The sequence below is a fragment of the Lepidochelys olivacea genome (assembly GCF_965140295.1).
Source record: "Lepidochelys olivacea isolate rLepOli2 genome assembly, chromosome: 7".
Lineage (NCBI taxonomy): Eukaryota > Metazoa > Chordata > Testudines > Cheloniidae > Lepidochelys > Lepidochelys olivacea.
In genome coordinates, this window is record NC_140417.1 from 76,552,210 (window position 1) to 76,578,414 (window position 26,205).

The 26,205-nt window shown below is 39.7% G+C and overlaps 1 protein-coding gene and 1 long non-coding RNA gene across 4 annotated transcripts in view; one reads left to right on the forward strand and one right to left on the reverse strand.

Annotated features, from left to right (window-relative positions):
• LOC311523692 overlaps nt 1-20,158 on the forward strand; it is a 73,478-nt gene extending 53,320 nt beyond the window's left edge. Inside the window, exons 3-5 of one of the 3 annotated variants that reach the window (XR_014712403.1) lie at nt 2,999-3,106; nt 16,533-16,638; nt 19,113-20,158. This is a non-coding gene — a long non-coding RNA (uncharacterized lncRNA). Of the gene's footprint in view, nt 1-2,998; nt 3,129-8,183; nt 8,375-16,532; nt 16,639-19,112 lie in introns of those variants that run through there. The other 2 variants (XR_014712404.1, XR_014712405.1) reach the window with 2 other exon arrangements.
• The window catches only part of FAM13C (family with sequence similarity 13 member C), a 205,485-nt gene that overhangs the window by 150,549 nt on the left and 28,731 nt on the right, over nt 1-26,205 (reverse strand). The gene's annotated exons all lie outside the window — the stretch shown is intronic.

The following is a 26,205-nucleotide window of genomic DNA, read 5'->3' on the forward strand; positions in this document are numbered from 1 at the left end:
GCTTGTAATTTTCTTGTAATAGCTAAGATTGCACCTCATCCTTTTCTTAGTTCACATTCCTTCTGAGGGAACAGAAAACGCATTTACAACATTTTAATAGAAATGGTCAGGAAAGCAATCACATTTTAAATATTAAAATATATTTTAATAACTCTACCAAATTATTATTAATGGCATTATTTCTACATATGGAACAGTAATACATTAACTCAACAATAATAGAAGTGCAAGAAAATTGCTCGGAAAATTAGAGTGCATTTGTATGGAATCTATATTGAAGTAATAATATAGAATGGAGCCCTATTTATTAGAAAAATCAGAGGTTTTTTTCTATTAGTCTACATTTTAGTATTAAGTAAATTAGAGATGGCTCAGACTAAAACTCTCGTTCTGAACTTCCCTCAATATTGAAAGTTTAGTCCAGGTCCAGCATTTGTGACAGGCTTTTAGCCCTTTAGTGGACTGAGCCAAAACCCTGTATTCAATCGTCCTCAACTATAGGGAAAGCTTGAATCTAGATTCAAAACTTGGTAAATCAGTCCCATCTATAACATACATTTATCTCTTCTGTTCCATGTCCAGAGGGTCATGGAATCTGTAAAAGCCTGCATGAATTAGGCTTGTGTTCTCAATGGTAATAGATTTGATTGTCCTATAACTGGTAACCTTGGTAAGAAACTGGAGGTATTGCTTTGAATTTATGTAAAAACTCTTAGGGGAATGAGGGAAGCATCTGTGAGAAGGGCCAATGAACAACTGTAGATAAGCAAGACAATGCAATGGCAGTCTCTAAACTAGCTGGAATGTTCTGCCATTTAAGATAGCTAGGCTAGGTTTTTGTTTTGTAAACATCTTTAGTAGAGTTTTGGTTTCATATAACCAAAGGCAGGTATAGTTTGGACTCAGATTTTGTGTCACCTGAACCACCAACTTTCAGGGGCAAGGCAGAAAATTGGATAAACGGTTCTGGTTTGGCCATATCTCTATTGCTGGAACTGTATCCTGCAAATCTTGGTGGTGGTCCAGGGGTCCCATCCCTGGTGAGGTAAACAACAAGGAGGTTAGGAAACCAAAACAATTTACCATTTTATAACTTGGACATACAGACAATTTCTTTCCAATAATTTTTTCTATGATCACAGAATCTATAACGTAACTTTCTCATTATTAGTGAGGCAGAGACAAGACAGGAAGAACTTAATCATATATGTATAGAAGAGACTGATCACAATATAATTGATCCTAATCTCTGTGAATCAATCTTACACAATTTATTTTTGATTTGGAAAATCTCTACTTTAGGTTTCAATTGAGCAAACCACTTAAGCACATGTTGATCTTTAAGAATTTAAGAAGCATGTTTCTTAAAATTAAACACATTTAAGTGCTTTGCTAAATTGGACTGGCACGTGCATAAGCGCTTTGCTGAATCAAGTCCTAGAATTATACGCACCAGGCAATGTATGCTAAGAGGAATTTCACACATTGCACAAGCCTATCCAATTTTCATTCATTTATATTGTTATATTAATAATGCCCAGATAAAGAGGAAGATAAGGAGTCCAGTAGTCAATACAGCATTTAGTTCAATGCTTTAGAGCACTGATTATGTTCAGCTTTGAAATTAAAGTTTACAGCACTACATATTTTCTTTCCTCCCTCCCCTTTCTTTCTTAAAGCCACAGCCAGGGTCCATCCATAAGAAAACCACAGTAAAGATTCCTCTGACCGTAAACAGGAAGTTGTCAATTTGTCTTGTTTAAATTTCAGCCTCACACCTTACTATTTGCGACTTTTCAGAGCTGGAGAATGCAAGCTGTAACAGCCAACAAACCTTCAGCCAAAATGAAACTATGTTCATACACTTCCGCTCCTTTTCTTCACATTAATCCCAGGGAAGAAAACCCACAAGACCCAGCTAAACTCAGAGACCAAAAAAAAGCCCAAAACAATGAAAATCAAACTGCTATCACGGGTCAGACCAAAAATGGAACATCAGATGATATTGCTAAGCAGGACGTCAACTTCTGTTATACCCCCAAAAGATCTTAATAGCTGCCTTTGCCCCCTTCGTAGTCTGTTGCTTCACAGGCAGCTTCTTCACCAAAACCTTTTTTGCTCCTGATTCAGGAAAGCATTCCTATTAAGGAAAGCACTTCAGCACATGATTAATAAAATGGACTTATAAGTACTTTCTTGAACTGGAGCAGTTATTTGTCAGATTCTTCCTGGAATCAGACCACACTGGAAATATGTATTAATACACTGTGTTTCTGCTGTAGGACTAGAACAGGTATATAAACAATATATCATTAGAACAGACAATTTCAACATTTACTTCATATCAACTTGAGTACACTGAATTGTTCTACTATTTCACATGGGTTTCTCTAAGTAAAAGTGGTGATTCTCCAAGGATCTTGGCAACTGTTGCAAGAAATTGTGCCAATTAGTGATTGCTTCCAAGAATTTAAAAATGGGTTCTCTGAAGCCAAGATAACAGATATCACATTCTTTTACTGGAACTAACTGCAGATTAAAATCTGTTTGGAAAGTAAATGATATTCTGTGTCCAACAATATTTTTTCCAAAGAGTTGCATTATCAGGCCCATTTCAAACTAGGCTTCGGCTCAGAGGCTTTTTTAACCTCTTGCATTGACTGTTAACCATCAGGGATGCGGTTCATGAAACCAACTGGAAAATCCCTTTGCATCCATATAGTTTTGCGATCGGCTTAGTATTAGATTTGAGAATCATATATGCTGAAGACAAGTCTTCAGCTATGTTCAATGCAATCAGTCTGTTGTAAGTAAGAATGCAAAACTAAGGGCTACTTTCAGTCATTACTATTATTTTATTAGTATTGAATAGCACAAGATAAACCTTCTGCCCTTTTTGTAGCTAACATTTCTAATGAATGAGTAAAGCCTCTAGGATCTTTTGAAAATCCCTGTGTGATAGAGTGGATTCTGGCTGGAACATGGTATATTAATACAGTGTGTTTGGAGTCCTTGAAACAGAGAAGGAATCCTGATGTTCCAAGAAGACTGGAAGGAAACTGGGCCAGTGTATGAAGTTTGGTGTTGTCAAGCACAGGAATACAGGGTAAATCTGCCCTTAAGGACAGGTATTTATTGAAATTTTATTTACATATGGAGGTGTCAAGCACAACTAGAGTGATTGCTCCACCAGCACAAACCTAAGTCTGCCCACTTGTGGGGAAAGGGTATTAAAAGATCCAGAAGAGTTTTATTTTCTTTCAGTGTGGATCTCAAGAAGACTAAATCTGAGGTAAATGATCAGATAATAGCAGGGTCTGTAAGGGAAGGTTCACCCCCAGTTTAAGGTTTCCTTATGAGCCTCCTTGGAGCTTACAGTGGAGATGTGCTGAATTAGCAACCTCCCTTAGTTGCCTTAGCTTTATCCCCTCCCCAGCAAGTACCTCTCACCTTTTATGGTTGTGCTGGCCCTCTTCAGCCCCATCCCAGTATTCCAAGAGTCGCAACTAGGGGGACTTTTCACCACTGATGCACTCTGCCAGGATCTGCACCAGCAAGAGCCATCATATACGCTAATGAATTTACCTGCAGGAGTGGGAATCTTTAGAGAAGTTGTAACACACTCTAAAGATACACACCTTGTTTACCCACCACCTTCTCCACAATGTTTTGAATCAGTACTTTGTATTCTTTTTGTTAACTAGCAATTATCACTTGGTTCAACTACTCTCCAGACATTCAGTCATCCACAAACACATCACTTTATTTACTAAACTGCTGAACTGAAAATAACCAGAATTTATATTCATATTCACAGTTCGAGACAAAATTCAAATATTTAGATTCGTATTGCAAAAACAGCAGGCATTTTCCATGGGAGGTAGTTGATGACGATCAATACAAACTCTTATTAAGATTTCATTTTATGAATATAATTATATAATGCTCATAAGCATCTTTTATGGATGGGTACCTTTAGAGATCTCTTTAAAATATTTCATCACTATGTCTAATATGGTATTTAATAGTCAGTGCAGTCTTGTGGTTATATGATCTCAGACTAAGTCACCCATGGCAAATATCTCTAGTTTATCACTCAGTTTTCTTGTGATGCATTATTTCGATGCAGAAGAAAGTCATGCATCACCAAAATGTGTAAATTCGTTTGCCAATGCTCTACTTGCATTATAAATTAGTGACATTAGAATTCAGGAGTACCCGTTAGCTGTTGGGATTACTTGTTATTAAACAAGTGGAGTTTGAGAGAGTTTAAGCAGAGGTCTATATTGGTTTGACTGAGAAGAGGGTGACATTATAATTACAATCCTGAAAAACCATGAATTTATAAAAAATAACCAAACGTTCAAAGATAGATGTTTAGCATCTACCACCACAATTAAATACTGGGATTAGAAAAAGATATTTAAGTATCACTGAAGTTGTCAAAGTTTACTACAAATTGTTACTCGCAAAGTATTTTTGCTTTTGCCATCTTTTCCCTTCTGATTTAAATGAGACTTGATGCGGACAGCCTTTCTGAACTTCTCATAATACAATGCCACCTTGCCAAGTCATAAAATGTCTAAGTTCATAAGAAATTTAGTGAGATACTGTCAGTTTGAATTTGGCCAAAAGTTTGTAAAAGTAAGCTTTAAAAAAAAAACTGAAAAAAAATCTATGTTTTTTTTAATTAATGGAAACTGTTTTTAAATTAAAAAAAGTACCCATCCAATGTGTGAAAATTGAATCACAGCATTGTGCCAAGTGAGAGAGAACTTGAAACTGAGCTAAATCTGTGAGCACAGTTTGTCTCACTGTTGCTGCACATAAGCAAGATAACACTGTTATGAACCTCAAAACAAGCTTTGTTGTAATGACCTAATTAAATGGGGCTGTTTTAATTCTAAATTCCCTTTTTTGGGGGATGTATTTTAAAATATACTTTGGCTTTGTGTTAAATTTTCCTTCCATCTTGCTCCTTCCCTACTCCCTCAAACAGAAAAAAAAATACTTTTTAGACCTTGAGATAACATACATGGATCTCATTTCATTGTAACTTCAGAGATTTGTACAGAAAACTCAGATTGTATCATCATAACAACAATATGATCCCTAGTTCTCCACAGAATTGTGCTGAGGCAAATTTCAAATATGCAACATTATCATGAAGTCCATACTGTTGAGAGGTGCTAGGCTCTTTTTAAGCTAAGGTTGAAGCTAATTTCATCTTAAAACCAACTTTCAATCCACTCAAAATCAGACCCATCTACTTGAAACTTCAAACAACAGACCCTTTCTCAGGATAGAATGTTTCTGGTAAGTTTCAAACAAATTACACAAGGTATTTTGAAGATATGGGAATTCAAACTCTTCTTGTTACCTACCTTTGAGAAGTTCTCTCACAATGCTTCACCTATAAAATCAAGAATTGATCTCGCTGTGCTACACTAGTGGAGTATAACTGACTTTTCGGCAGGGGGGCAAGGGGTGACAGCAAGAAGCTAGATAGTAACAGGTCTTTGCATAAATACCAAAACAAGCACAATTTAAAGAAAAAAATTAAGAACATGATATACGATATGTATCATACACTGCTTGGTATGCCTGTAACCAACAAAATTGTATGAAATCTGCTTGGAATAGGTGAGGATAGCCATGGTGAGAAGTGACAGACAAGGAATCACTTTGGAGACAAGGGACTCCTGTCTGGAAGAACTAGGAAAACTACACAGGTTTGGGAAGAATGGTTGGGAGAGTGCAAGGAGAGGAAGCAGTCTGGATTGGAATACATTCCATCCCTGCACAGCTTCCAGTTCTGAGATCCACTAGAGTCCCTGTGTTATTTATGTCTGCCAGCTCTTCTGTTACTGAGAAATTCGTAAACTATTTTTGAAAAACAAAAAAGTTCCCAGGCCAAACCCCCATCACCCGCCAAAAAAACCCAACACAACCCTTTAAATTGGAATTAATTTTTCATATATGCCAGCAACCTCTTTTGAAAAAAGCAAAAGAAAACCCTAAGAATATTTAAATGGAAAAAAAATCTTCATGAAAGCACAGAAATTCATCAACTTTAAAACAAAACAAAGCATTTGAAACTGTGGGAAAGCAAATTAATGCTTTCATAGGTACATTACTCCAATACTGTCTCCAAAGTGAGCTCTATTTTTTCCATATAAATCTCTTGTCATGATTGCCCCTTAGAAGATTTGTACATATATAATCGGAATGAGATTTTTCAAAAGGGCTAGGGGAGTTTGGCATCAAAACCTAATGGAAAGTCATAAATTGAGTGCCTAACCCCCTTTTGTGCCACAAGAATCTCCCCCGATACATTAACTCTATACCTTATGACACTTGCATAATTAGTAGCACATGGAATCTTTGTGAACAGTAGACCTGGTTGTCTTATCAGGAATTTGTAAACTTATATCTTTCCACAGGCTGTGTATTACCAGAAAAAGCTTGGAGTCTGCACAAGTACCACCCGGTTCAACTAGTTAAAAGAGTTGAACTTTTGCTAGTCATGGAAGAGAGGAACTAGTGTAATGGATGGATAAGGCTGTTTCCATCTCTGATTGCTTTCACCATGGAGATCTGAAGGCACAGTTAAAGTTGCTTGGGTGATATTAACTGCATTTTCCATAGTTTCCAAAGTGGTACCTTAACTATGAATGTAGATGCTTTCTAAAGTGTTTGGTTTTTTACGGAAATGCTTTGGTTTAGCTTTTTTTTTTTTTAAATACAAACTAGTGTTACATCTGATGAATATTGACTCCATTTAACAAGGTTGCTTGTTTGTTTTAAAACAGACTTGTCAGTATAATCACATTTTGTAATTCCAATTATGTTATAATTGCATTTAACTTCAGAAGACTTGCCATGTGAACTCATCAATATACCACATGGCAGGTGTAACATTGTGTAAGAAACCAATATTGTGTGTGTTGCTCAGTAGCTACTTTTCCAGCCAGCAGCAGGATCTATTGTGAAGGAATTATACCATGAATGTGTGTACTGGCATACTGTATACCCATCTCTCATACAAATTAATAGAAAAGGCACAGTAACTCTGAAGTCACATTCAGGTCAAGGTTCTACATTAGTGCTAGCCTATTGTATTTAAACTATCAGGAATTTCTACTTCATTACATTTCAGGACTGCAAGCTTAAATGTTATTCCTGCATAGTTCACCTCAGCAGGAACCAGACCTAGATGTGCTTCAGTGACTCAACTGTCAATATTGTCAATATATAACTTTCCCCTCCTTAAATTACCAGAAAGGCATAAAAGCCTGCCAACGTTCTGCAACTGTGCCAAGAAATACTAAAGAAGTTTCTCCTTTCATGTGAAATTATTTTAATTTAGTGGATTTTCTGATCACCACATTACTGTACCTGCCACTGATTGCGTGTGTGTGTGTCCATGCGTGCTTGCACATATTTACTTCCTCATTATGCACTAGTGTCAAGTATCAAATTGTGCACAGTCCAGAGACTCTGATATTTACTCTCAGGAGCACCGGGTGTGGTGTTCAACTAATTATGAGTGAATATCGTTAAATCAAAGGACAAAACAGATTTCTGAAGTAACCAAGTTATTTGATCAGTTTGCTTAAGAAAATGGAAGGGAAATAGGGTCTCAGTGGAACACTGTTCCTGGCAGACAAACAAAACCAATTTCACATTTTGCAGAAACCATCACAGATTTTAAAAAACTAGCTAATTTCACCAGTATCAGACAATGAGAGCACTTCCTCTTTCAATGCAGTAGGAAAAAGAGTGAAAGACCTGATCCGTATTTATATGCACCCTTGAAGCACACACTACTGAAGATCAGATAAGAGAAAATTAGAGTCATATACTGATCTAGTTGTTACTATTTTTTGCCAGACACTTGGGAGGGGAGAAGAAAGACAATCAGTCCCACACGGTATTGTGTAGGAAAAGGTGTAATGCTACATTAAAGATGTGTTCTGATTAAATTTATCTGAATAATTTTAATTAAAGGACTTTATCACAGTTGTTCCTTCTTAGGATATTAATTTGTTATTTTATGTCACTCAACATAGCACACATCACCATGAAATAGTAAGATAACTGTTTCTTCATTTGATTATTTTCTTAACTAAACTAATTTTATTTGTATTCATATTTCTTTTCTACCTTTGTGGGTATTTCAGGTTTTTATGCACTGTTCCAATACCACAAAAATGTTTCCAAAGTGACCAGTTAACAAAATATGATACATATTATGTTTGGACCCAGCAAAACCAACTCATGACAGCATTATTGATTTATTTTTGGACTCAGCAACCAAAAATGAACCATTTTTCCTAATGCCACATATGATATAATTTTCTTCACTTTTATCTTCCAGGTATGAAGATTGATATATTTAATTGTTGCATTCATATGACGGACTTAACAAATTGACCTTGACGAGCATTAACTGTTGTAAAGTGTATTGAATAGAAAAGCCCAGCTAGCTATCTAGACTTATTTCAAGTCTAATTGGGTAGGCTAATGCATGTACTAGCAACTTCTTTGCTCCCTATTAACTTATATTATTATATTATCAGCACATATTATGAATTGGTTCTTGGAAAGAGCAATCCAAGAGAAACAAGGCTGTACTTAGCACTTGGTGCAAAGGTAACTTGGTCACATATATTCTTAGAGTTTGAAATGTGTAGCTCAGCCTGTTACTTAATAAAATACAAAGAAAGAGAGAGTGGAAGATAATCGTCAGGCAAAGAGCTCTACTGTCTACTGGCAAACTGCATGAATTCCTGGACTTCCTTAGTTAATTTGTAGCAATATAGAGTACTCTAAGGCTGAACATAGTTCTAGAATGTAACCTTAAATAAGTGTTTTATGGTCTAGAAACAAAAATCATTCCCAAAGCAAACTCTCCTGTTTCACAAAAAGAAAAGGAGTACTTGTGGCACCTTAGAGACTAACCAATTTATTAGAGCATAAGCTTTCGTGAGCTACAGCTCACTTCCTCAGATGCATATCGTGGAAACTGCAGCAGGCTTTATATATACACAGAGAATATGAAACAATACCTATTCCCACCCCACTGTCCTGCTGGTAATAGCTTATCTAAAGTGATCATCAGGTGGGCCATTTCCAGCACAAATCCAGGTTTTCTCACCCTCCACCCCCCCACACACAAATTCACTCTCCTGCTGGTGATAGCCCATCCAAAGTGACAACTCTTTACACAATGTGCATGACAATCAAGTTGGGCTATTTCCTGCACAAATCCAGGTTTTCTCACATCCCCCCAACTCCTGTTTCAGCTTTGGATGTAGACAGATGAATCAATCATATGTACAAACATGACTCATGCTGCATCCCTGTTATGCTTAAAATGTTTGTTCTGGCCCAGACAACATTAAAAAAAATTGAAGAAGCCTATTTAAGTGGCACCTCCTGAGTTAAAGCAACAGTGCCAGATGGCATCAATGCTAGTTTTAATTTAACATTCAAAAGACAAGGTGCACTAGTTATGTTTCTCCTCCATCAAGGTGTTCAGCGTATATAATGCATTGCAAGTCCTAAGCCCAAATTTCCTCCAGTTCCTCTTTTGGGAGCTGATCTGAAGCACATAGGTATCTTTCCATTGGCACCATCAATGACTAAGTGTCTTCATTTTTTCCCCATCTTTGTTTCCATTAAGTAGGCAGAAATATTAGGATCTAATAGTATTCAAGTAGCCCAATGACAGTTTTATATATGGCAAGGTCTTTAGGAATAGTTTGAGTGTTCTTAGTCTTACACAAGACAGTCACAATTCTAATAGATCTAATTCACTTACAAATCTTGGGCCAGATTCTGAGCTCCCTTGTACCAGTATAAATTTAGAGTAACTCCATGGAGCAAATACTCAGCTGGTGTAAATTGCCATAGCTCGACTGCCCCATGGATTTTCACCAGTATACTCAAGATCACCTTATGACTCCATAAGGACTGATACTGCAAGGCTTGAGATGGGACTGATTAATAAGAGGTCACAAGTAAGTGAAAAGCGTTGATCTATGGATCAAGGAGTCTTGTGGCACCTTAGAGACTAACCAATTTATTTGAGCATAAGCTTTCGTGAGCTACAGCTCACTTCATCGGATGCATAAAGTGGAAAATACAGTGAGGAGATTTATATACACACAGACCATGAAAAAAGATGAAGTGAGCTGTAGCTCACGAAAGCTTATGCTTATGCTCAAATAAATTGGTTAGTCTCTAAGGTGCCACAAGTACTCCTTTTCTTTTTGCGAATAGAGACTAACATGGCTGCTACTCTGAAACCGATCTATGGATCAGAACTAAAAGGTCCTTTTTTGAAAGGAGAATGCGCTAAGTCACTATATTGCCTTTTTTTCCCTTTTGGTAGTTTCTCCAAAAAAAATTGTTCATTGCCTTCATGGACCTGGCAACACTGTTTGTATGCAGTTGCTTTTAGTATGTACTAGAAGTCCACAAGTTGCAACACCCCTATTATATAACAGTTTAAATGTCCATATTCTATCCAGACGAGCACATTTAATCCTGTAAAACTCTTGCCTTGAGCACAAAAAATTCTAACATATATTGTAAAAGTAATTAGTGCTCCTTAATGAATGTATTCCTTTGAAATCCTTATAATGGTGATGCACATTAAGTTTGATTGCAGTCTCAATTTATAACGATACTCAGCTGCTTCTAGGGCAACTTTTATTAAAGTTTGATAGTGATAGATGCTAAGACACTGATTCTTGCTGACTTTGAGCCAACACATGCTTTATTAATTATTATTATTATTACTGCAGTCTGATGTAGCAAGAAAAGGATAGATTTCTTATCGAAAATTTGGAACTAAACTAAGAGAAATACAAGAGCTTTCCCACAGTCCATTTGGGATTCTAGTTCCTCTTCCCCTCCTCTCTCCCCAAGTATTTTGACTGCAATAAAACAAAAATTAAGCGTTCTTTGAAATGATGTTTGGGATTTCTCTGTATCCAGGCAGCATGTAAAATTTCAGTGCCTCTTTTTATTTAAGCTGTCCAGGTCCTTGTTATTGTTGGCTCTTACCAAGCAAACTTATTGCATTATGCAGCTTTTGCCAACAAACATTTGGATTTCTTCCTTGTAGAGTTATTCCCAAGCCCTTCCCTGCCTAGTTCCCACAGTGCTTCATTAGCTGAAGAACTGAAAATACATTTTGTTTGTGTAAGGATAGATATTAATAGAGAGAGTCTATGCTCATTTCCACTGTACCCTGCTAAGGATGTGTAAAATTACTTGCCTAGTTAGAGCATGGGTCAAAACCTTCAGTTAATGGCCACTGGAAAGAAGTAGGAATAAATATTTAAAATGGGACAATAAGAACTAAATTAGGTCTGGTTCCTCTAAAAAGCATATTAATGTTGACTATTCTATAGATCATCTTTCCAACTCCCAAAAAAAGAGTCTAGGTTTGAACATAAATTTCTTTAAAGAAGTATCAGAGTGGGTACAACAAAGAAGAGTTATTGGGTTTCCTCTGGGCAGACTGATAGCCTTAGAAAAGAAATATCACTGGTTCTCTGCCCCTTTATTGGTAATAGACATGGTGTATATGCAGGTGATCCAATCAGTTCCCCTGGTAGCGAAAGCTGAAGAGCAAGAAACACCCAAAGAGAGGTCCTGGTTGGTGAGGCAGGGAGAAGGAAAACCATGCCAGGTGCTTTGTTGCAACAAAATGGTGAATTCTGCCACTAAAACAGAATTCCATTGCATCTTGGGAAAAATGCCAAGTTCTGGTTCCTGGGGCGTTGCCTTGTACTCTCCCCTCTGCCCCTCATTTGTCTGTATCTAACTGTTGTCTCTGGTCTTACACCTAAATCGTATGGTTTTTGGAGCAGGGACCATCTTTTTGTTCTGTATTGGTATAGCACCTAGCACAATGGGATCCCAGCACATGACTAGGACTCTTAGGTGCTATTGGAATACAAATAAATAATTCATAGCTTCTTAGGGATCCTGCATTGTGTGGCAGTCTGGGGCCAGTTTAACCCCAGTAGAAGTTAAAACAGCTCTGAGACTGCTCTAACATACAACCCCAAAAAGCCATTTTGAGCCTGCAGGAATAGCCTTAGCAGAGAGGCACCCTAGCCATGCCCTTTAGGGCAGAGAATGTGAGTGTATGGCATAAAGTCACTGCTGTACCTGTGTGTCTCACCAGGAGTTCCCATACCTGCCCCATTAAGTGTGACTAAGGGTCAGAAAGACAACATAGGCACAGGCTGTATTCTCTTATCAGTGCAGTCCCACTCCTTCCTCCTCACTCTTTGCCCAGGGGCAATCTCTCTAGTACCAAAATTCCAGTGCAGCCATGTAGATTTCCCCAGGATCCACATGGAGATACCAACTTTGGAGCAGGCCTCTCAGCCTTAGCTAGAGGAAGACAACCCCCATTCACCCAAGAAGATGGAGCAGGGGAGTCTAAGCACAGGGGCTGCTCCACATTCTATAGCGCAGCTAAACAACAGTGGGGTGGGGTGCGCTGTACAGCTGCAGTGCAATTTTTTTAATCTTCATTGAGAACTAATCTAATCGCCTTTTATGATGAGATTACTGGTTCTGTGGATGAAGGGAAAGCAGTGGATGTATTGTTTCTTGACTTTAGCAAAGCTTTTGACACGGTCTCCCACAGTATTCTTGTCAGCAAGTTAAGGAAGTATGGGCTGGATGAATGCACTATAAGGTGGGTAGAAAGCTGGCTAGATTGTCGGGCTCAACAGGTAGTGATCAATGTCTAGTTGGCAGCCGGTATCAAGTGGAGTGCCCCAAGGGTCGGTCCTGGGGCCGGTTTTGTTCAATATCTTCATAAATGATCTGGAGGATGGTGTGGATTGCACTCTCAGCAAATTTGCGGATGATACTAAACTGGGAGGAGTGGTAGATACACTGGAGGGGAGGGATAGGATACAGAAGGACCTAGACAAATTGGAGAATTGGGCCAAAAGAAATCTGATGAGGTTCAATAAGGATAAGTGCAGGGTCCTGCACTTAGGACGGAAGAACCCAATGCACAGCTACAGACTAGGGACCGAATGGCTAGGCAGCAGTTCTGCGGAAAAGGACCTAGGGGTGACAGTGGACGAGAAGCTGGATATGAGTCAGCAGTGTGCCCTTGTTGCCAAGAAGGCCAATGGCATTTTGGGATGTATAAGTAGGGGCATAGCGAGCAGATCGAGGGACGTGATCGTTCCCCTCTATTCGACATTGGTGAGGCCTCATCTGGAGTACTGTGTCCAGTTTTGGGCCCCACACTACAAGAAGGATGTGGATAAATTGGAGAGAGTCCAGCGAAGGGCAACAAAAATGATTAGGGGTCTGGAACACATGACTTATGAGGAGAGGCTGAGGGAGCTGGGATTGTTTAGTCTGCAGAAGAGAAGAATGAGGGGGGATTTGATAGCTGCTTTCAACTACCTGAAAGGGGGTTCCAAAGAGGATGGCTCTAGACTGTTCTCAATGGTGGCAGATGACAGAACGAGGAGTAATGGTCTCAAGTTGCAGTGGGGGAGGTTTAGATTGGATATTAGGAAAAACTTTTTCACTAAGAGGGTGGTGAAACACTGGAATGCGTTACCTAGGGAGGTGGTAGAATCTCCTTCCTTAGAGGTTTTTAAGGTCAGGCTTGACAAAGCCCTGGCTGGGATGATTTAACTGGGAATTGGTCCTGCTTCGAGCAGGGGGTTGGACTAGATGACCTTCTGGGGTCCCTTCCAACCCTGATATTCTATGATTCTATGAATTCTGGCAACTGTATTTAAACAGATGTTCAGCTCTCAACATCCAGAAACAGGTAGGTATGGCCTTCATTCGGAGCCCCTATGGATACAGCCCAAGCCTGCAAACAAAGCGCTGTCACTTCGTGTGCGTTTCTCCAGACAGAAATAGGGCAGACACTGACCCTCAGAGTAGGGCTGCAGATTTGACGGGGCATTTTTTTTTTCAATCAAAACTTATGAAGCAGTCACTAAACCCTTGACTTGTACTAAATTTACTGTGCCTGCTCTGTGATTTTTGATTAAAAAATGCCCTGACAAATGAAATTCAACAAAATCTCTTTAAAATCCTAGCAGCCCCATGTCCTTCTCCCTCAACACTGCCACCACCATCACCTCCTCGCCCCACTCACCTTCAGCAGCATCCTCTGCCTGGCACTGCGACCCTCATCCCAGCACATGGAAGAGGTGACACCTCAGGGGAGGGGCTGGCCGGAGCACAAGCCTGACCCACATTCACCCTGTGCAGCAGCAGCTCCTGTGTTCCACGGGGCTGGCTCATGGCTCCCCGCTCTGGCACTGTTACCTGGCACCCAGGAGCATAGCACCATTCTGGTCTGGCCCAGCCACACCATCATCATGACAGGCGCTTGGGGCGGGGCGGTAGTGGGACAAATTTGAGTCATGGCTTTGTGACCTGGTACAAATGGTTGCAGTGCTACTTGCTAATATTTGGCCTTGGAATCCATGAAACCTGTGTGGGACTACAACCTTGTGCACCAGCTCACACCACCTGAAGTGGGAAGCCAGGCTGAGTTCTGTGGGGGACAGGAGCTGTTGCTGCAGTGGGAGCTCACTCTTTGACAGTCACCCTACAGAGCCTCCCCTCTGCACTAGGCCAGCAACCCACCTATGGCTACACCTTCCTGCGTGGAAGTCATGGACAAACGGAAGTCATAGTAACTGGGACATTTTCTTCACTGTGACATTCCGTAGAGTGAGTCAAAAACCTAACCAAATGCTGAAACTTACGGCTAGTCCATACTAGAATGGCTACAGCGATTATGGCTCACATAACATTGTTTACATGCTAGCCCACCTGTGAGGAAATCAATTATTAGGAAGCCCATTCTGGATTGGACAGCCAAATCAAAGCACGTGCTCGAAACATGTTTCAGAGGAGACTAATACATAGACACAAATATGGGCCAAATGCTGACCAGGTGTATAATATAGTAAGTCCACTTGCAAGACACAGATACATTGGGGCAAACAGTATAGTACATGGTAGCAGTTTCATTGTTGTCATAGCATGCATAGAGATACACCTCTCTTTCCCATTTACTGTTTTTAAAGAAGAGCAAAAACAACTCTACTGGGTATAAGTTTCAAAGACCCACAAATTGTAAATATTCAGACAGAACAAAGTAGGTAAGTGGTGGTTACCTGTAGAGGGCATGATGCAGAGACTATTGAAGTTGGTGTAAAGACTCAAATTGACTTGAATGGTTTTTGGAATAGCCCCGGAGAGTTTATATTAGGACTGCATGAGAATATCCTCCTGAGTTACTTATAAACAATATAAATTCACTGATTGGCTGAAGAGGTGTGGTAGTTTGTTTGTTTTTTTTAAATGCAGATCTAGTGATATGCAACCTAGTTTATTTGAACAAAGTGGAGGATGTAGCGGAAGATGACAAATTTATTACTGGTGCATTAATAAGATTTCATAGGGATGATATTGCTTTATCTCCAGCTGGTTAAAAACAAACCTCTATGATAAGAAGAAAGTTTTGTGTTGATGTACTTTTCTATAGTGAGTCAGTAAGTGTTTAAAAATAGTTGTCGTAATGGCAGGTTGTTTGAAAAGGGCTTTTAAGTGACACAAGCAAGATTAGATGAGGTTCCTTAAATTAAACAAGACATTTAAAGAGCATAAAAAATGTCTGGTGATTACATAAATTTTCCTCTCTCTTGCCCTTCCCCTTCCTGAGGCTTTCAAAACATGACCTGAAAATATAATCCAGAATAATGTGTCAAGATGGTTTGTTCATAAGCACGACACGTTGGCATCAGCAAACCCTTTTTATTATGTGTCATGTTTCATATTTTATAGCTTCCTTCTAAACTTTTCTGAAGAATTTTGACTGAACTAATTAATGAATTTTAGGTGATTGAGCTGATTGTAGAATTAAGTCAAAATTTTATTTTAAAAATAGCATGTTGCAAATGGTTATTGTCACTCTAGAAAATGACAAATAGAACATGAGAAAGATGTTCTGACTGCATTACTATATTACTTGGATTTTAATTGTATAAAATGTTGCACGTTTGGAGGTAAAAAAAATGGTAGATGAGAGCTGTACTTATGTACTTATCTGGTCTTTAAATTAATCTCCTGTTCCTAGTCCTGAGCCTTTGGGTTGCTATAGAAACTGCCACAGCCTCCAACTGTGCTTCCTCTGAAACTTAATTGCATTCCGAGTTTCATAAACTGTCTGTTAACCATGGCCTGGCAGATACGAGCATGTTGCAGACTAATGAGTTGAATTAATAGTCTAACATGATGTAAGCTTTCTTCCCATATTACTTTTTCATATGTGTCAAATCTCCCTTTTCAGTCAATTAAACTCATCCGTAAATAATTGCACCATTGCTGGTGTGTTGCTCTGTTTGGAAAACATCAAATGTAAAAAAAATTTATGTAATCAGAATAGCCACAAGAATTGGTTAGATTGTGTGTTGTGTTTTTATTTTACTTTATTTTTAAAGGGGCACTGATCTGAGGGAGATCCTCATGTGGTGTAAACTGTCATTGCTTCATTGAAGTCTCCGAATTAAGGCTCTGTATGGAGGTGCATTTCTGCTGAGTACCTTGGTAATTACAGTAAGCTTGTGCTGTAAAGAGCATCAATTCCTTATCTGCCCAGTATAGGCCATGGGGGTTCTCTTGGTGACATTAAAGAGTGAATCATTTAAGTGAAAACGATTTTCATTGCATTGTCTTCTAATTTAAACTAGTGAACTAAGGGTCTGATCCTGCACCACTCAAGTCCAATGCGAGTTTGCACTGACTTCAAAGGACACAAGATCAGGCCCTAACAGAGAAAGCTAATCTTAGCTCCAATGCTATTAATCCCTAGCCCATAGGAGATAGGCTTTAGTTCTTGCAAAGAGAACAGGATCTGCAACCCTAAGCATTCAAAAATCACAGTCAGGCCTCAAAATCATGAGATTTTTTTAAATGATAATAAATTTGACTAATTTTTGTTTGTCTTCTGGTTTGAGACTTTAGGGTACACTCAAGACACATTTTCAAGCCTCAGAAACCACAAGGGCTAGACATTTCTTTTTTAGGGTTTTTTAAATGAAAGATAAGATTCTAACTTAATCACATGAATCCAGGAGCTGGGGCTTTAAGAAAACCTCCAAATATAATGAAACTTGTGATGCTAATTTGAGAGTTGGCAACACTGATAGTGTCCTAGGCTTCATGAGAAAACTAGGCCCTGTTCCTGCAGGGAAAACCAAATGATACAATGGTTTTAGCTAGCTTTCTGTTTATGGATAGTTGACATACAAGACAAGACTTTGAGTTTCACAGATTCTTTGTTCCAAATTGTTCAAATCCTATGGGCCAGATTTTCAAAGGTATTTAAGCACCTCATGGGATTTTTCAAGCGTGCCTATCTGCATCTTTAGTTGCTTAAATACCTTTGAAAATCTGGCCTATTGTGCTAACATGATTCAGCCTCTGAGTGGTTCATAACTTTTTGTTGCTCTCACTATTTGTGCTGTGTGGTAGTGGTGTTTCTGCTCCGACTAGATAACTGAAGCTTTCATAACTAGGAGAAAAATCAAGATGGCCTTGCTAGAACTTGACGCATGAATTCTTGCATAAATATATTTGTCTGAACATTTGAAACTTTTGCTTTCTGTGAAAATTCTTGTGAACAAAAAATCACAACAGAAATACTGTGGAAGTGAATCTGTGGGTGGTGGTGGGTTTTGTTTCCCCCACACACACACACTTTCCTTTTTTTCCTGCAATCTTTCACTAGCCTGCACCTCTTTTGGATACTGCACTAAACATGCATCTGGGAACATAATGCTGGGACCTCATCCTGAACATCTAATCTTTCCTTTTTAGCTGCTCCTTTGTCTTCTACACAAACGATAAGTGGCAAGAAATTCCTGTTCAGTGGCATAAGGAGCTTGTGCACACTAGTGCTTACTTTGGTATAACTTAAGCTGCTCAGGGGTGTGAAAAAGCCATCCCCCTAAGCGATGTAAGTTACACTGACAAAAGAGGCAAGCTCTAACTGGACAATAGAAACAAGGTGGAGGAGTCTCCCCTCTCAGCTCCAAATTGAAGGTACACACTTGTAAAACTCACAGTGCCATCCCCTACTGGCATACTCTTTACTCGAGTAGTAACAGACCTCTGCATGTGTCAGAGGTCTGTTAGTACTTTCGAGTCTTGATTGTGATCCTATAGCCAGTGGTGAGCTGGAGCCGGTTCGCACGAACCAGTTGTTAAATTTTGAAGCCGGTTTAGAACTGGTTGTTAAAGGGGTGGGCAAACTCCAGCCCGTGGGCCACATCAGGCCTGCGGGACCATCCTGTCTGGCCCGCCTGAGCTCTCAGCTGGGGAGGCTCCCGAGAATCCCTTTTTAAATTTTTACTCACCCGGTGGCGCTTCGGGTCTTCGGCAGCACTTCGGCGGCGGGTTCTTCACTCACTCCAGGTCTTCGGCGGCACATCCTTCAGTGCCCCCGAAGACCCGGAGCGAGTGAAGGACCTGCCGCTGAAGTGCCGCCGAAGACCTGGAGCGAGTGAAGGACCTGCCGCTGAAGTGCCGCCGAAGACCCGGAGCGAGTGAAGGAACCGGTTCTTTAGCTTTTGGCAGCTCATCACTGCCTATAGCTCTTAGTCACAATTAGCTACAATATTTCTGGCAGCTGTTTTTGAGGAAAGCTTCCTCAGTTTTGTGCTGTCCAAACCAGATTTAACAATGTAAACTAATCAACTAATTGAGCTAAGCCATTTAACTTTTTCTTCAGGAATGTTCATTCAAGTACTTACACTCTGAAGGTGCAACTCCCTCTAAAATTTAGACAGTTGTCTTCTACTCTATGGCAGTTGTTTTCTTAAAGAACCAAGGCTATTTCTGCTATCAAGTGAATTTGTGCACTTGTCAGCCAAAGACAGGCATTCAAGACTCAGGGCCTAAAGTAGGTTTTTACTGTTTAAGCTGATTTTTCATTCATTTATTTAGGCATCCTCCTGCTTTACTCTAGAGAGCATCACCAGACTCTCTGCATTCTTACGCATTTCTTGCACTCTCTACAGCTCTTCATCAAGTCATATAGTTTTCAGAATTTCTCGGATGTATGGACTTCTCTTCACCTGTACAGCCAAAGGAACCACACCTGTAGAGATCCCACATGGTGGAACCCTCCCTGCAGGAAAGTACGACCACACAGAAACCACTACCAGCACCGAGAACCAACCACAACTTCAATCCACTGTCCCCAAAACAGCACTCACAAAGATGGCTCTATTGTCATTAAAGGAAGGCTTGGATAGCTGGATGAGGATAAAATTGAAGAAAGTTAAATGAAAGCACACTGACCACCATGAAAGGGAGAGAGACATGGAAGAATTGAGAAAGAAATGTAATAGGATGTTGAATAAAAGATAAGAATCTTTAACTGAAAATGAGTTGAAGAAAGAAAAAGAAAATGGGACAGAGCAGAGACGAACCAACAGAACCAGAAAGAAATCTATGTGGAAATTAAGTTAATTTATAGTTTTCTGTCAATGTGTTGAACATATGGAGGATTTGATTGCTGCCCAATATGTCCAACTTTTGTTGAAAATACAAAAGAGACTAAGTCAGCTCCAACCCTCATGCGCAGTGTGGAAGGTGAGGGAGAAAACTATTCACTGCTGCTTTGCTGGACTGAGATGGCATCAGGGGCCCCATTCTGCCACAGAGGCAACTCCACTGATTTCAATGGGAGTTGTGTCCTGCAGGGGAGAATGAGGTCCCAATTTTGAACTCCACATTTAGAGACAGGAGAGTTTCAGGTATGGTACCCTACAGCGAGTGCATTGCTACAGCTATCTTTGCTCCAGTGGGAACACTTTACATGCCCCTACAAAGTTCTGGTACCCGTGGCTTCTGGAAGCAACACAATTTACTTGATCTTAAGGTGTGAGACTGAGAAATCACATTTCTCCCATTCTGTATGTTCTCTTCTATTGTTCTAAAACAGTTCAGTAAAGATAAATTAAGTCATTAATTACTAAAAATCAAAGATTATCCATTTATTTCTGTCACAAAGAAAAAGCTACTTGCTGTATGTGGATAAGTATAACCCATTCATTGATTTATGGACACAAATGAAGTGAGCTGTAGCTCACGAAAGCTTATGCTCTAATAAATTTCTTAGTCTCTAAGGTGCCACAAGTACTCCTGTTCTTTTTGCGGATACAGCCTAACACAACTGCTTACTCTGAAAGTCCTTCAAGAGCATCACAAATCCATAGGATATTCCAGAATGCTGTCTCTTCCATTTAGATCTCTAGTGGAAGATTTACAGAGTCACATGCAAATAGACTGCACCTAATGGACCAAGGAAGACAATGAAGCTCATTAAGAGGTTTATTCCAGCAGAAAAATCTCTGAAATCAGTTACATACAAAACGTTTCTTGGCATGCTAGTTCCTAGTAGGAATCAATCATTTTTTAGCAAAATCACCTCATTTGGGGGGAGGATGTTTGAAAAAAGAACGCAACACTTGGCAGCAGGGAGGGGGGTAGGCACAGAAGAATCTTTCCACAACATAAGGGTTGAGAGAAAGTTTAAAAATAAAGTAGATCTCTAAAGTATGGCACAGGATCCTGAGGAGGAGACAAAAAAAAATTAAGAGGCACGTTGTTTACTTTGTAAGTGTATTTCACTCTAGTAGAGATAATTACTGAGTACACAGGGGAGGGCAGGAGTTATCGATTAAAATTAGGAGGGAAACCACTTATTCTAGCCATGCTATTAAATTTATGTTTGATTGCAGTGATCTATGTTCATTCATCAGAGAAGAATAACCCAAGACTGAGGGAATATGAGGGAACTCAGTAAGCTGCTATCAGAACCACGCACTGAAATTTAGAAATTATTTTTAAGCTCAGGCAAGAATATAGTGCCAGTTCTTCCAAAGTGAGGGGGGTAAGGTGCAAAGTTGGTAACTATGACCTTGTAAGTGTGACCCTCTTGCCTAGGCAAGACACCAGAAGTGAAAGTAAGCTGGTCCGGTACAGCATAACAGTAAGAAAGTGGCCACCAGTACACAGCCAACTGTACCGGCAGGACCACTGATGGGGGCGGGGAGGGAGCCAAAAGGGGCAGCTGCCCCGGGGCCCAGCAACTTAAAAGGGCCCAGGGCTTCCGACAGCAGCCTGAGCCCCAGGCCCTTTATATCGCCACTGGAGCCCCAGCGCTCCCAGCAGCTGCTGCCGCTACTCCAGGGCTCCAAGCAGCCAGAGCCCCAGGCCCTTTAAATCGCCACCGGAGCCCCGGGTGGTGCAGGCCGGGTGGCACTGAAGGGCTGGCTGGGGAAAACTGGCCCCAATCCCGCCCCTTCTGCCCAAGTCCACACCCCTTCCGGGGGCCCAGAGCTGCCCCCCACAACCTTGCCCAGGACCCCAGCCACCCTGCATACTGGTAAGTCCTTTAAGTTACTTTCACCCCTACAAGACATGTAAGTCAATCATTTGAGGTCAAAAGGTAGGATATAAACATTTATTAGAGTAAGTTTTGTCAGACAAATCTGGTTGAGGCTTTTTTTTGGCAGGGGAAAGAGTGAGGAAACATAGAAAGTCAAAAGACATTATCTAGAACTCAGTGAAGCATTATGTGATGTGTCACAAGAAATCGGTGGATAAAATGTTGTAGCAACACTGACTGTGTTACTACAACAGAACTCCCCAGATTACCGTTTCAGCCTGTTATATTGAAGGTACTTCTGCACAAATAGAAAGAATACAGACAGTTAATAGCAATGGAAACTGTTTTTTAGAAACTGTTCTTTTTTAAAATCTGTTTTCCCATGCTGGCCCATCTTTTAATACCCTTCATCTCTGCATGCAACTCCTGCTGCCATCAATGGTCACAATACACCTTTAAAAAGTTTCTACTAACAGCTTTTGTGTAAAGGCTGTGCCGTCTCACTAAGCCTGCATTTGTGATATTAGCTCCATCTTTTCTGTGGGATCAAAGGGATGATTCTTGTCCTCACATCAAGGCTCTGTACAACTTCAGTCTCTGCTCTTGTTTCTTCTCTCATTCCAGCTCTCTCACGCTTTGCTTCATGCAGGAGGCCAACCTCGCTGCTCCAGTTAGTTTCTTTCTCCCCCTCTACTTTTCCTTCCTACCTACAGACACTAAAATCTCTTTAACTGTCTCTTCATTCAATCTCCTGGAATTCAAGCCTACTTCTTCCAGGAAACCTACAAATGCTAAGCTAACATCAACTTCCCTTTATTAAAAAAAATTAAGTTATAATTTAACACGATCCTGTATGTTTCCTAGAGTGTTATTGCTTGATCTTTGTCCATCTCTTAGATTGTCAACTCATTGTCACAAGGACCATGAGTCCAATTCTCTATTCACATCAGCATAACTCCATTGATTTAGAAAAGTTACACTGATGTAAATCTTTAGCAAGAGAGACCATAAATTAGGCCTATCAAGTCCTTATGAATCTAGCCCTCAATCCCAAACCTGGGAAGGAAAGAAATCATATGAGCCAATCGGGGCCGGGGGGGAAGAGAAGTGATGCATCCGATGAAGTGAGCTGTAGCTCACAAAAACTTATGCTCAAATATATTTGTTAGTCTCTAAGGTGCCACAAGTACTCCTTTTCTCTTTGTGGATACAGACTAACACGGCTGCTACTCTGAAACCTTTTTTAATTGTGTGGGTGATTGTGTGGTAGGAGAGAAAATGTTACAGATATAAATGTAGAAATTAAAAGTGAATAAAAGGAAGAAGGAGAATTAAGACCCTCCCCCAAATCCCTTCAAAATATCCAGATGCTAAAATTTAAAAGGACCACGCAGCAAGGCCAGGAACAGATGGTGCAGGCCCAGCGACAACAGAAACAGGAGCTAGGGTAGATGTAGGAAGAGTATCCTTACACTCTGCATCCAATCCATCCGTATAGGCCCAAGCTTAATAACCCAGTGGTCTATCACCTCTATGTTTCAAAGTCCTCCCGCTGCTGTATTACACCTTGGATATTAATGGCATTGCCAGTTTAGAACAAGATTTGCCTTTCATAAAACATCATGGTAAGTTTTGTGATAGCGGTCACTAGAATGACAGTGTCCAATAGCTCAATTTGCTTCTTTGAATCTCAAAGTTAATTTATGAATAAAGAATAAAACTGGTGAACTGATTTTAATGAATAATGGAAGGAGGTGCAACTGGATCTTCCCCTTCTCCTACATCTGCCCTTTCTGGAGAACTTTGAGTGAATTGGTCATTCCTACTATCAATTTCAGTTGTTTAAGAGTAGTTGTCAGACTTGGGTACATGGAGAGAAGCTGGGGAATTATGTTGGTGTTTTAAAACACTTTGCAATTATTGGTGCAAACAGCCTTCTAAGAAAATGTTGCATTCACACCTGTATTTGTAAAGAATTTGATCTAAAGCAAATTGACTTCAGTGGCCTTATGATCAGGCTCTAAGCGCTCAATCCATTGGGATGCTGAGTTCCTCAGCAGCCATTGGATTTCAAGCTATCTGAGAGGACCACCACAAGAGGAGCAAAAGACATTCTAGTTTCAATATCGGAGGCTTGCCCTCATAAATTGCTATTACCTGGAATGTCACTGGCTTGAACTCTGCCTGTTTTCTCTCAGAACTCTTCCATTCCCTGCTCACCTTCTCTTCCACCCACCCGCAAAAGTTGTGTTTAAAAAAAAGGCAATTGACTTTCAAAGCTGATATTCTGGCTATTTCGGGAACTATTGCAGATTCTTGAATCTGAGTCACTCTGCAGCTGCTTTTTGTAAATTCACCCAAGTTGCTGTTAGAGTATGTAAAGCAGAACTCAAAAGTGGCAAAATTTGTACCATATCTGGTCAGCAGATAGGGGATCTGAGTTTTCTTGAGCACTAAAGTGAAAAGCAATGGGTCAAATCTTCAACTGGTGCAAAACAATGTGGAGCCACTGATTTCAATGGAGCAGTTCTGGCCCATTGTTTTCCATTGGGGTGGAGGGGGGGGGGGAGAATCTTTCCTTCCTAAAACTCTAGTTTACTTTTTACTTATTACCAAAGAGGCTCAGAGAAGAGGGAGAAGAATGAATTGTGACAAAATTGAAAGGAATTGGGGGGGGGGGGCGAGAGAGAGAGAAGAAATGGAAATACTATAAGGGTATTTCAATAGTCTCCAGACTGAGTATTCAGCTCACTACATATGTGCTGCAGCAGTGTTAATTAAGGATACTGCAACCCTCAGCTCTGCATTTACTTGATATGTCGGCTGATGTTACAGAGTTAATATGCACAATTTTATCCCTACTATTTACCCACTGATTTCCCCCTCCCCCCATTTCAATTTACTTTAAAAAAAATTAAAAACCCAACTGGAGGCTTTAAACACATACCCCATTGATCCTAAAGCCTTCAGCACAATGGTGGCATGCCAGCCATGGAAAGCTTTTTTTTAATCCAGGACTAAGATTAGACTTCAAATTTAGCTTAGAATTTTCCCCCTAAACAGCTTGTAATTAGTTTTCAAAAAGGATCCTGCTGCTTATATTAGAATTCACTCATCTGAAGAAACCAAGATGTGGAGCTCTTTCCTCCCTTTCCACAGTCTGACCTGACCTTCCATATCCTACTTTGTCTGAAAAGTTGCCTTTTCTAGTAATATTGGCAATGGCGAACCTCTAAAGAGAAGCAGTTTAATACAAAAATGCCCTCTCCTACTTATACACAGAAGAGGCTGCAATGCATGATATACAAGAGATTTATTTGATCCTTGATGCTGATCCAGTCTCAGCTGCTGTTGCTACTTTCCTTCCTCCTTTACACAAATGTAGCCGACAGCAACTTCTGCTGGAGGAGAAAGCAGCAATAAGTTTTTTAAAAATTCAGTCTTTAAGTCAGAGCAAAGTGTTAAAATAAAATTAGAGCAAAAGCAACCTTTGTTGTGACATTAAAAAAAAAATCCCTCTTAATTTTTCCTCGTAGGTCATTATGAACATAGGAGAACCCTAATGATTCGCTTTAGACACTGCATATTACTGAAGGTTTATCTGAGTGTGGTTCATTTCAGCTGCACTGTATTTTCATGTTCCTAGCAAAACATACCAGGCTTCATAAGGAATGATAATTACATGGAATTGGAGTTAAGTCTCAATCCATTTATGCTGTCTGTGGTCCGAAAACATGAGACATTCATCGCTTCATAACTCCAGCTGATTAGAAGCTCAGGGGGGAATGCAGCTTTCTGTTGCTAAGAGTAAATTTTAGGCAGACCGAAAGACAGATTGTTTTAGCTGACAAGTCTCTTGGTAATTGAGAAGTTGCTAGAAGTATCCTCATTCTAGATCTACTGAGAGGAGGAAAAAAAACCCTATTTTGTCTGTAATATCCAAAATTACTAAGGGCACGTGAAGGGAAAGGTAAACACAGTTCACTGATTATCTAGTGCATAGCAGTTTATTCAATTGTCAACAGCACAACTTTCTTAATTCACTTAAAACTTCATACATGTACTAGTGTGCCATGTCTAATGGTTAAAGAGGGCAATTAGATACTGCATTGTAGCAGTTCTACAAACTGTTAATATTATTTTAAATACAAATTTGTCTTGCAGGCATCTTAGTAAAGCATCTAAACCATTATGGAATATAAATGTGAGGGTAAATAGCTGGGAATGTATTTGCTTATATTGAACATAAAGGGTCATAGTTAAGTGTGTTTGTGTAGAATATAAACTCCATAGTTCCTGACTGCCAAATATTTTAGGATTTTTGCTCACCAAAACATTCTGATACAGTTTTCTGTTTACAGTGTCAGAAATACACCTACTTTAAGGGACAGGAATATTTCGATACACCATTATGCCTAAAGGACTGTGGTGTTAATCCTATAGATTTACCACGGATGGCAAAACACAGAAAAATGTCGATTTAGGACTCTCTATTTCTATCCTGTGTCTCAGCAATTGGATTTCTTAACTTTTTAATTCTATTTTAATGTTTTTGTCTGGGAATTAAATGAACAACTTTGAGATTCATAATCCTTTTCATCAGTCAGTGCAGGGGAGCCATTTAACAATAATAAACAGTGAGCTGAACTTACATCAATAAGTATTGCTCCTGTAACTCAAAACCACAGGGCTTTTTATATAAGAAAGCCCTAACT